Below are 12,228 nucleotides of genomic sequence, written 5' to 3'. Positions count from 1 at the left end.
CAGAAAAGGTCGGACCTGGGTTAGCTCACTTGTCATCTAAAAAGTTTAAAAGAAAATAGGTAAGAGTAATTAAAATTTCAAATTTCAAGCAGAACCCAAATGAGATGGAACTTATAAAAGCTTAGTTATAAACTTCTACAACCACCCAAATTCTCAAGATCCAATAGCTTCCTGTTGCATTCTAGAAGCACAGCAGTTAAGAAATGCTAAAAAAAAAAAAAAAAAAAAAGGTTTCCTTTCAGAAAAGGTCGGACCTGGGTTAGCTCACTTGTCATCTAAAAAGTTTAAAAGAAAATAGGTAAGAGTAATTAAAAGTGAAAATTTCAAGCAGAACCCAAATGAGATGGAACTTATAAAAGCTTAGTTATAAACTTCTACAACCACCCAAATTCTCAAGATCCAATAGCTTCCTGTTGCATTCTAGAAGCACAGCAGTTAGGAAAGGAGAAATGCTAGTTCTCACATCAGCCTGCTTTTCAGACTTTTGATTAGGAATGTGGAGTTTTCCTACGTGTCATTCAGCCGATCCCTATAACAGAGAAATACAACACTATTCACAAAACTCAGGATCACTATAGGAAAATAAAGTGACTAGACTTTTGGACCATTTTCTATAATGATTGTGGGATGATCTTCAGACCCATTTCTCAGTGAAATTGGTAAAAATCATTACAAACAAAGGGGGGAAAAAAACCAACCATTTAAGGTCTCTAAAAACTGCCTTAAGAGTATGCAGCAAATGCAGAGATGTCTATTCAATAGTCTACTAATAACTAGTATGGACAAAGGACCCTGCAGTGTCTACATAAGAGATCACTCGGCCCATCCTCCTCACAGCTCTCAGCAGGACAGAAACTCTACTCAGACTGATACAGCCCAAAACACATGACTCTATTTACCCTCAGGCCCCACCCAAGTGGAATGGAAGGTTCTTACCCCAGCTCATGGGGCTGTGGTTGCCCTGAAATTGGTAAAAATTTCCTAAAGCTCCTAAATGAGGAAATTGCTCAGAGAAACATCCATGCCCTGTCTACACACTAGAGCCAGACTCCCAGATTTTGTTTGGGCAGAGAAGTAGGCCTTCAAAGCAGCAGTCCAAATCTCTCCCCAAAGGGGATGACTTGCCATAGTGTGGGAAAATGCACACTGAAGGGTGCTCTCCAAGAGTGGTGACTGTGGTGAAAGGCAACTGGAGATGGGCAGATCTGCTGGGTAGACAAGGCTAAATTATAGATCTGTTAGTTTGCTGGAAAGAAACTGTGAAAGCAGGGGCTGGGGAGACGGCTCAGCAGTTAAGAGCACTGGTTGCTCTTGCAGAGGACCTGGGTTTGATTCCCAGCACCCACATGGTGGCTAGCACCATCTGAAAGTCCAGTTCCAGGGGATCCAACAAACTTTTCCAATCACTGTGGTCAATGCACAACACGGGTACATTTAAAAACACGCAGGCATAATACTCGTACCCCATAAAATAAAATACAAATAATAAATTTTTTTAAAAACTGTGAAAGATAGCTGACAGTCCTTTTTTTGTTGTTGGTCTTTTTGAGACAGGGTCTCCCTATAGCCCCAGCTGGTCTGGAACTCACTATGTAGACCAGGCTGGCCTTGAACTCACAGAGATCCACCTGCCTCTGCCTCCCGAGTGCTGGGATTAAAGGCGTGCGCCACCACACCCGGCTGAACAGTCCTTTTGAGATCACAACAAATATCACATCCTGACCCTGAGAATTATCCATGTAAAGGAGTCTGAATTTGAATGAGTCCATTTGTGATACAATTTAGGTCCCATGACTGTTGAAAACAATAGAGCAACCACCTTACATGCATGTGGTCCAGGGAAGAGGCCATCAAAGAAAGCCCCACCCCAACAGTACCACAACTGGGTAATTATGAGCATATTCAGGGGCAAGTCCCTGGGAGCAACATAGGTCTCCACACTGCTGGGAGTCCGGGGGTAAACAGTTTTTTTTTAAATCTTTAGAATATGTAAAATAACTCCTACAACTTGGGTGACATCAAAAGAGCAAACAATACAATTTTATTTTATTTTTTTAATATTTTATTTATTTTTATTTTATGAGCATATTGCCTACATGTATGTAAGTGCAACCATGTCTTGCAATGCCCAGAGAGATCAGAAGAGGGCATCAGATCCCCTGGAACTGGAGTTATGGATGGTTGTTAGCAGCTATGTGGGTGCTGGAATTCGCACCCGGGTCCTCTGCATGAGGACCCAGTTCTCTTAACCACTGAGCCATCTCTCTAGCCCCGAGTAAACAATACAATTTCATTTTAATTAATTAATTAATTAATTAATTGGCCTTTTTGAGACAGGGTCTCCCTGTAGCCCCCGTTGTCCTGGAACTCGTAGGCCAGGCTGGCCTTGAACTCACAGAGATCCACCTGCCTCTGCCTCCCCAGTGCTGGGATTAAAGGCGTGTGCCACCACGCCTGGCTTTACAATTTTAAAATGGGCAAGGAACTTAGGCATTTCTCCAAAGATAAACAAATGGTCATTATATGCAAGGCAAGCTGCTCAACAGCCTTAGTCCTTAAGACAATGCAAATCAAAGCCACAATGAGATACCACTTCAGACGTCAGGGTGGCTATAATCAAAGAAATGGAAAATAATAGGACACAGTGAAACAAGAGTCCCAGCACTGCTGCAGCAGTATAAAACGGTAGGCCACCTTGTTGAGCCACCATGGAAAATACTGTGATAGCTTCTGAAAATGTTGAACAGAAAGTTACCAAAAAACCACAGATTTCATCCAAAAGAAATAATGTGTTCATCCACAAAAACTTCACTAATCTTCTCTATGGTATCACTCATCCTATCCCCAAAGTAGAAAACAATACAAATGTCCATCAAATGATAGATGGATAAACATAATGTAGACACCTACACACTACACTGATACAAAAAGAAGTACTAACACATGCTACAACACAGAGGAACCACAAAACCCACGGTGAGTGAAAGAAAGACAAACTCTACAGTGTACAGATTCCAGGGATATGAAATCTAAGCAGAGATTAGCGGGGGCTGGAGGTAGGAATGGGAAACAGCTACTAATTGGGTGCTGGGTTTGGTTCTGAGGTGATGAAATGCCCTCATTTTAAAGCACGGTAGTCAGCTGCCAAACTCACCCGGTACACTAAAAACAATAAAACTGTGCACTTCTTTTTTAAAAAATATTTTATTTATTATTTTTATTTTATGTGTATGAGTATATTGCCTGCATGCAGGTAAGTGCACCCATGTCGTGCAATGCCCACGGAGGACAGAAGAGGCTGTTGGATCCCCTGGAACTGGAGTTACAGAGAGTTGTTAGCTGCCATGTGAGTGCGAGTCTTCTGCAAGAACAGCCAGTGTTCTTAACTGCTGAGCCATCTCTCTAGCCCCGAAACTGTGCACTTCTAAGTGGGTGCATGTCATGATGTTTGAAATATGTCTCAAAATAAGTGCTTTAGAGCTGAGCGTGGTGGTGGTGCACACCTTTAGTCCCAGCACTCAGGAGGCAGAGGCAGGTAGATCTCTGTGAGACTGAGTCCAGTCTGGTCTATATATTGAGCTCTGGGCCAGCTGGGCCAGCTGGGCCAGCTGGGGCTACAGGGAGACCCTGTCTCAAAACACAAACAAAAAAGTACTTTATTTTTGAAACACGGTCTCATGTGTCCTAGCCTGGACTCAAACTTGCTATGTTGCTGAAGATGACTTTAAACTTTTGATCCTTCTGCCTCAACTTCCCAAGTGCTGGGATTACAGGTGTAAATCACCAGTGCTAGGGCTCCAGCCCAGGGTTCTGTATATGCTAAGCAAGCACTTTCCCAACTGAACTACCTTCTTACCCACAAGAACTCTTTTTAAAAAACTGTTCCATTTCCTAGTTTTGGCTCCATCCTCTTATAATTCAACAATATGAACCTTCTAATCTATAGCCACTTAGAATCTAATAAAAACCCTTCACACAATTTGGGTCTCTAATTATTTTCCCTAATCATTCTTTCCTTGGAATCCCCTACCCACGGCAGTCAAGTCACATGCTTATTCTGAAGATTTTCTTATCAACTCAATCATCACTGGCTTAATTTTGCTCCAGATTCCCATCACTGATCATTGATGTAACAATGTAACCGCAACTGTACATATAAAGTAGTTTTACCTCATTCCCCATCAACTTCTCGTCTGCCATAGCCTCTAATTATGTCTCAATCTCTTTTATCTTCTCAGAGACAAACTAGATGGTTCTGTGTTTACAATGGGGTTACATCCTGATAAACCCAATGTAAATTAAAAATACTATACATTGGGACTGGAGAGATGGCTCAGTGGTTAAGAACACTGGTTGCTCTTGCAGAGGAGCCGGGTTCAATTCCCAGCATACATTGGCTAACAAGCATCCATAATTTCGGTTCCAGGAGATCTGACATCTTCTGATCTCTGAGGGCACTGCACAACACAGGTGCATTACATACATCCAAGTAATACTCTCATACACATAAAAGAATACCATATACTGCGGCTGGAGAGATGGCTCAGTGGTTAAAAGCACTGACTACTCTTACAGAGGACTGGGGTTCGATTCCCAGCATCCACATGGCAGCTATTAACCGTCCTTAACTCCAGTTCCAGGGGAATCTGAAGCCCTCTTCTGACCTCTGTGGCATTGCATGACACGGGAGAACTGACATACATGCAGGCAATACTCTCATACACATAAAATAAAAATAATAAATAAAATATTTAAAAAATATAAAAATAAAAAAATGCCATACATTAAAAGATGCATTTAAGATATCAAATGAATGTCATGGCTTACCAACACACCACATGATAAAGTTGATGTACCCACAGTCGTGGAGCTGACTGGCAGCTGTGGCTTGCTGCTAATGCCCAACATCATGAGAAAAATATTCTTATCACATATCATTAGTCTAGAAAAAGATCAAATTTCAGAGTATGGCTTCTGAGCTGAGGGTATGGCTCAGTGGTAGTCTGCTTCCTTTAGCATGTTCAAGGCTCTGGGCTTAATGTCCAGTGTTGTTGGTTTCTAATGAATGCTTATCACTTTTGCATAACTGAGAAGTTGAAAAATTCCAAGTGGAACCATCTTGAATTAGGGACCACCCACAGTACGCCAGAATTGGAAAGATCAAATACAATTTTGGGAACTTGTCTGGGACATTGTGACAAACAGGAAAACATATACAAATAAATAATACTGTAGGATAATAACAAAGGTGAATAAAACACATGCTCCATCCTTTATCAATTCCTGCTAACTTACCAGCTTTGCAGCCCAGAAATTCAACTACATCATTTCCCTTGTAATACTTAACATGGCATCTTGAACACAGATGGTACCAAATGTATGCTGAATGTCTTGAATGCAACTTCTTAAATATGTATTGAGTAATCCCTAAATCTTAACAAGATGCCAACATCTTAAAACAGGAAATGGAAATGACAGAGAGGAAACTAAAATGATAGTCCATGCACTCACTTCTCAACAAATATTGGAAGTACATGGTCTTACTCTGCTTTTTCAAGGTGACTCTTAAGGCTGTCCTCAAACCCCACTGTGTACTATGCACTCTCATCTTTAAATGCTTACTCATACTTCAATGCTTTCAGAGAAACAAAGATCATTAAGAAAAAGCAATAATTTAAATATGAAAATCCACTCCTTCCTAAAAAGTTAGGTGCCAAGTTTTATACTCCTAAGCCTGAACTAGCAACTAAGTGGAAATAAACTATGAACTTTGAAAGGTCAGAGGCCTGTAGGTAAGCCAAGGGAGCTCTGCTTCCACACAGAAGAGGGTTGGTAGGAATCAACCTCAAAAAGTTGTCTTAGCTGAATTTCTGAAAGTAAAGAAGACAGCAAATCAAACATAGCACAGAGCTATAGATAGCTGGCATCTGAGCTGTACCTTGACTGCAGGTATGTAACATCAATGGATTCCAGTATGTCTTTCTGGTACTCTGAATAGCCAAGTCTAATTCCACTATTCCTCTCCTTGGTCCTGACATAATATATATGAAAATAAAACACTCTCATTTGTTTAGCTTTAGAAATATATTTATTTCTTCTTATTATTCATAATTATCTGGTAACTTGCTCTGGGTTGTTTAGAGGCCAAAAGACAAATACTGTAATCACTCAGATTTGCTTAAGAATTTCTCTGGTAGCATATCAATTATTTCCAAATTTAACATTAAAGCTCAGCAAAGGCAGTTTTCAACTTGTTTGAGTTCAGTTAAGAGCACTGGTTACTCTATCCGGGTTCGAATCACAGCACCCATGTGGCAGCAAACAACTGTCTGTAACTCCAGTTCCAGGAGATCTGACACCCTCTTTTAACCTCCATGGGCAATGCATGACACGGGTGCACTTACACACATGCAGGCATAACAGTCATACACATAAAATAAAAACAAATATTTTAAAATACCATTTTATTTGTAAAATCTCCTCCAAACTGCACTGCCCCCACATTTTAACTATTAAATGATATATATTAAAGGATTATGATAGTATTTAAAGTGAGCAATTTTCACTTCATATTCAGAACACTAAGAAACAAAGGGAAAAAAACCTAGAAGAGAGTATTTTTAAGAATACTATTTTTTCATTTGCTACCGTCTTTGAATTCGAACATGCAGATGCTAACACTTCCACCTTAAATATCCAACAAGTCATTTTGCTTGTTTCTTTTTGAAACAAGATCTCACCATGAAGCCATCTAGGTTGGCCTTGAACGATTTGATTTTCCTGCCTCTCCCTCTCGAGTGCTGGTATTATAGGAGTACTGTACCACATTTGACTTATAACAGGTCATTTTTATTCTGCTTTTCCAGAAGACTAATTATCATCAAGATTTCTTCAGCTCATGTCTGAAAGAGACATTTGATTTTCACTCTTTTTGTGTTTGATTTTGAGACAGGGTCTACTCTAGCCCCAGTTTATCTGGAACTTGCAATGTAGACCAGGCTGGTCTTGAACTCATAGAGATCTGCCTACTTCTGCCTCTTGGGTGCTGAGATTAAAGGTGTGCACCACCAAGCCCAGCTGATTAGTATGATTCCAATATGTCAGGATAACTTCTCCCACGGTATACTTTATTTGATAATGTTAACAGAAAGTATCATTATCAAAAGTCAGAAAGCACTGAAACACAGAAAGCAATTATATGCAAATCTTGTCAGTGGATGGAATCAAGCAAATGTATTAAGAAGATTTTAGGGATTAAAAAAAACAATAAGTAATAGAATACAAAAACAACATATAGTTCTCTGTGTCTGCTGGTCTACTACTAGATAACTACTCGAAACAGCTATATACTAGTAAATGAAAGGCTTTCAACTGCCGACAAGTAAGAAAAGTTCGTTTACTATTCTATTTTATGACAGTGTCTTGCCTTACAACTCTGCCTCAGTCTAAGTGCTAGAATTACAAGCATGTGCTACCATGACCTATTCTAGTAATGCTTTTTTTTTTTTTTGGTCTTTTTGAGACAGGGTCTCCCTGTAGCCCCAGCTGGCCTGGAACTCACTATGTAGACCAGGCTGGCCTTGAACTCACAGAGATCCGCCTGCCTCTGCTGGGATTAAGGGTGTGTGCCATCACGCCAAGCTGCATTATTATTTTTATCTGCACTATGGGCAGGTTTATAATGCCTGGCCCATCCTAGGAACTCAGAAGGTAATTGCTAAAGAAAGAATTAAACTAAGAGTCTTCACATCTGAACTAGGGCAGTCAGACAAGAGTTAAGAATGAGGACGAAGAAGTCAAGGTGTCCCTATCTGCAGATGACATGAGTCTATAGAGAAGAGACCCTGAAGCCTCCACCAGAAAACTCATAGAATTGATCAACGCTTTCAGCAAAGTGGCAGGATACAAAGTTAACATAAAAAACAGTAGCACTCCTACGCAGCAATGATAAACATAATGAAAAAGAAATTGGGGAAACAATCTCATTCACAATCGCCTCAAAACAAAACAAAAAAAAAAAAAAAAAAAAAAAAACAAAGAAAAAACCACGGAATACATTTAACGAAAGAAATGAAAGGAAAAAAAAACTGAAGACACCAGAAAGTGGACTTTCCACGCTCATGGACTAGAAGAACTGATATTGTGAAAATGGCCATCTGACCAAAAACAATCTACAGAGTCAATGATATCACCTTTAAAATCACATTGCCATTCTTCACTAAAATAGATAAAACATCCCTAAGATTCATATGGAAGCACAAAAGACCCTACCTATATAGCCAAGTTCCGAATGGAACTGGATAGCCGGCTCATGGCTCAGCTGGTAAAGTGACTGATGTGCAATCACCAGGCTTGAGTTTAAGTATCTAGAAGCCACATAAAGACAGGCATGACAGCACACATCAGCCTGGGGATGATGGAGAGTGGTGGAGGGTGGCAGGGGAGGGAGGTGTGGTGCTATGGCAGAATGTATAGATGGATGCCTCAAGCTTACTGGTCAGTCAGCAGCCTAGCTCCAGGTTTTGATGAGCTGCAGGTTTAGGGACAGACCCTGTCTCAAGAAATAAAATGGAAGGGGCTGGAGAGATGGCTCAGTGGTTAAGAGCACTGACTGCTCTTGCAGAGGACCCGGGTTCAATTCCCAACACCCACATTGCAGCTACATTGCAGCTATTAACTGTCCTTAACTCCAGTTCCAGGGGAATCCGACGCCCTGGGCATTGCACGAGACAGGTACATTCACATACATGCAGGCAATACACTCATACACATAAAATAAAAAATGATAAATAAGGGGCTGGAGAGAAGGCTCAGCGGTTAAGAACACTGGTTGCTCTTGCAGAAGACCCGGGTTTGAATCCCAGCACCCACATGGCAGCTAACAACTGCCTGTAACTCCAGTTCCAGGGGATCGGACAGCCTCTTCTGTCCTCGGAGAGCACTGCAGGACATGGGTACACTTACCTACATGCAGGCAATACACACATAAAATAAAAATAAAAAATAATATAAATAAAATATATTAAAAAAAAGAAATAAGATGGAGCACCACGGAGGAAGACATCTGATGTTGACCCCATACACTTGAATGTCATGTACAAACAAACACCCACATGAATATGTGCATATAGCCCCCCAACACACAAATAATGCTGAAGCTATCCCCTTACTTGACTTGAAGTTATACTCTAGAACTGTAGTACTAACAACATAGTATTAACGCAATAACAAAACCAATGTGGATAGAACTGGCACAAAGATAGACATAGATAAGTGGATTAGAACAGAGGACCCAGGTATAAACCTGTACAACTACAGCCACTTGATTTTTGACAAGGATGTCAAAATTATACATTGAGAAAAGATGGCTCCTTGACAAATGGTTCTAGAAAAACTTAGTCTCTACATGCAGAAGAATGATACTAGATCCCCATCTCTCATCTTGCATAAAAACCAAAGCCCTCTCAATGAGAGTGAACTCATGGGTGGCACTGTAATTATCCTAGCGAAAACCCTATTTCTGCCATATCTCTAGACAAATGAAATTTCTTACTATATGCTAAATATAGATCCTTACATTTACAGACAAGTATACAGTACACCACTCATCAAAGACGTTTCTTTTGCAACAGATGGAGGCTACTGCCCAGTTCCGCAACCGGTCACATACAGAGAATGTATGTCAGAGAGATACTAAGCCCTAGGTGACACATGTACAGTGAAACCTCTACACTTAAAACTCAAGGAACATAGTAGAACAGAGGGTGGAGAGAATACTGGTGCATCTCAACTCTCACGAATGAAGCTTCCTTATACAACAGAGTAAGATACACATAGAAGGCCACAACTGGCTAAATTTTAGAGAATAAGAGACTGCAGAGTATGTGTCCCTGTATAGGACTCCTATATTAAACCTCACCTACCCAATGGCTCAGGGACCACTGTGGAAGAGGGGGCAGAAAAATTCTAAGAGCAGGGCTGTTTCATGAATATAGGGAAGCAGAGGCTTTCAGGACCCTGGAAGCTTGCACATATAAACTTGTAGCAATGGTGGCATCGAGCACAGGACTCAATGCCAACTCAATCAGATAAGGGCCCAAAGTGGAGCAAGGGAAATGGGTGGCAGGCTGGCCCTAGTCTGGGAACTACTGGAGACTGATTACTACTGGGTGAGGGAGGGTAGGCCTTACTTATGATATCTAGATAGGCTGACTAGACTCTAGTAGATGAATGTGCACAGAAGGACATTTGGGTACAAAATAGGTCTTAACATGTATGGCAGAATACATAATGTCTGGTGAGGGGCTGGAGGGCACGGATGGGAGAGGGGGTCTAAATTTGATCAACGACTGTGGTATGAAATGTACAAAAGCTCAATAAAAAATCTGTTTTTAAAAAATCAACTCTAAATGGATAAGAGACCCTAACCTAAGACATGAACCTCTAAAGTTATTGGAGGAAAAAGTATGGAAGACACTTCAAGATACAGGCATGACAAGGACTTATTGAATAAGACTCTAGTCATTCAGGAAATAATGTCAACAACTGACAAACGAGAGCTCATGAAATTAGAAAGCTTCTGTACAGCAGAAGAAACAATCAAGTTGAAAAGACAGCCCATGAATGGGAAACACCTTTGCTAGCTATGCCTCACACAGAAGATTAATGCCTAGAGCATAAAGAACTGAAAGAAAAGAGAGTTCTTAAAAGAAGTGCAAATGGCCAATAAGCATAGGAAAAAATGTTCATCCTCACCAGCAGTCAGAAAAATGCAAATTAAATCTACATTGAGATTCTATCTCCCTCCAGTCAGAATGGCTTTCACATGACCTAGATATATGTATAGATCAAGGTTTAGTGCAGCATAATCACAATAGCCAAGTTATAGAATCACCTAGACATCCATCATCAAGAGGAACTGATAAGGAAAATATGGTACATATGCACAATGGAAATTTTTTTGAGACAAGGTCTTATGAAACATAAGCTGGCTTTTTATAAAAATTTTATTTTTTTCATGTGTGAGTACGTTGCCTATACATAAATAAGTGTACCTGTGTCATGCAATGCTTGTGGAGGTCAGAAAAGGGCATCAGAGCCCCCTGGAACTGGAGTTACGGATGGTTGTTAGCCACCACGTGGGTGCTGGGAATCAAACCTGGGTTTTCTGCAAGAGCAGTCAGTGTTCTTAACTACTGAGCATCTCTCCAGTCCCATAAGCAGGCTTCTAACTAGCTACATACCTGAAGATCACCTTGAACCTCTGATTCTCCTGGATCTATCTCCTGAGTGCTGAGATTATGGGTATACACTACCATATCCTATTTATAAGTACTGGAATCCCAAGGCTTTGTGCATGTTAAGCAAGCATTCTATCAACTGAGCTACATCTCCAGCATATAGAACAGAATTTTTTCAACCATAAAGAACAAGGTTATTTCATCTGCAGAAACATGGATGTAAGTAGAGATATTAAGTGAGTTAAGTTCACCTTAGAAAGAAATCATGTTTTCTCTCATTTCAGCTCCTAGATTTTATATAGATACAAAAAAATCATGTATGTATATAGGACATGAAAGTAGAACACTGTCTAGGGAAACTAAGGGGATTATAGGAGGGCTGAGAAAGGGGATGGTGGGGCAGATTATCAGGAAATATACTCAAAGTAAAATAAAATATATATCAATAAAGCAAAGGCCATTTTCAAAAGGTGTATCAGTTCTTATGAAAAACCTATTTTTTAAAGAATCTGGAGAAGGAAGTAGTATTTAGATATACACTAAAACTTTTTTTCATTTTCTGCTTATCACACAAAGAAATGGGTTCACTGTGACATATATATGTGTGTGTGTGTGTGTGTGTGTGTATATATATATATTTTTTGTTGTTGTTGTTGTTCTTATTTGCAACCCCTTCTCTCCCTTGTCACTCTTCCTCCTCTTGCTGGTCTCCTTCCTGCTCCCAAATATTTTGCTCTTAAGCTTTCATTGATATATGCATTCCACCATCCTCTTTATTATTCTATTTTACCTTTTAAAATACAGCAAGCCAAAAAAAATGGCAGCTGTGGGTTGAATCTGCACAAGAAATATCTTATACACCTTACTAATTTCTTCAAATTTCTCTCAGGTTAACTTAAGAAAAGCAAATGGAATTCTAAATTAAAAAAAAGAGAAGCATCTTAGCTCTGGAAATTGTTATTGAATATGTCAATGCTGTTGTAATAAA

At 40.0% G+C, this 12,228-nt stretch overlaps 1 protein-coding gene across 1 annotated transcript in view; it reads right to left on the bottom strand.

Moving 5' to 3' along the window:
• The window catches only part of Nars2 (asparaginyl-tRNA synthetase 2, mitochondrial), a gene marked incomplete in the record, with an annotated part of 159,637 nt that overhangs the window by 129,156 nt on the left and 18,253 nt on the right, over nt 1-12,228 (bottom strand).

Source organism: Nannospalax galili, unplaced genomic scaffold (assembly GCF_000622305.1).
Source record: "Nannospalax galili isolate Female #2095 unplaced genomic scaffold, S.galili_v1.0 scaffold278, whole genome shotgun sequence".
NCBI lineage: Eukaryota > Metazoa > Chordata > Mammalia > Rodentia > Spalacidae > Nannospalax > Nannospalax galili.
Note: the sequence above shows the minus strand (reverse complement) of the source record. Positions and strands in the feature narration are given on the sequence as shown.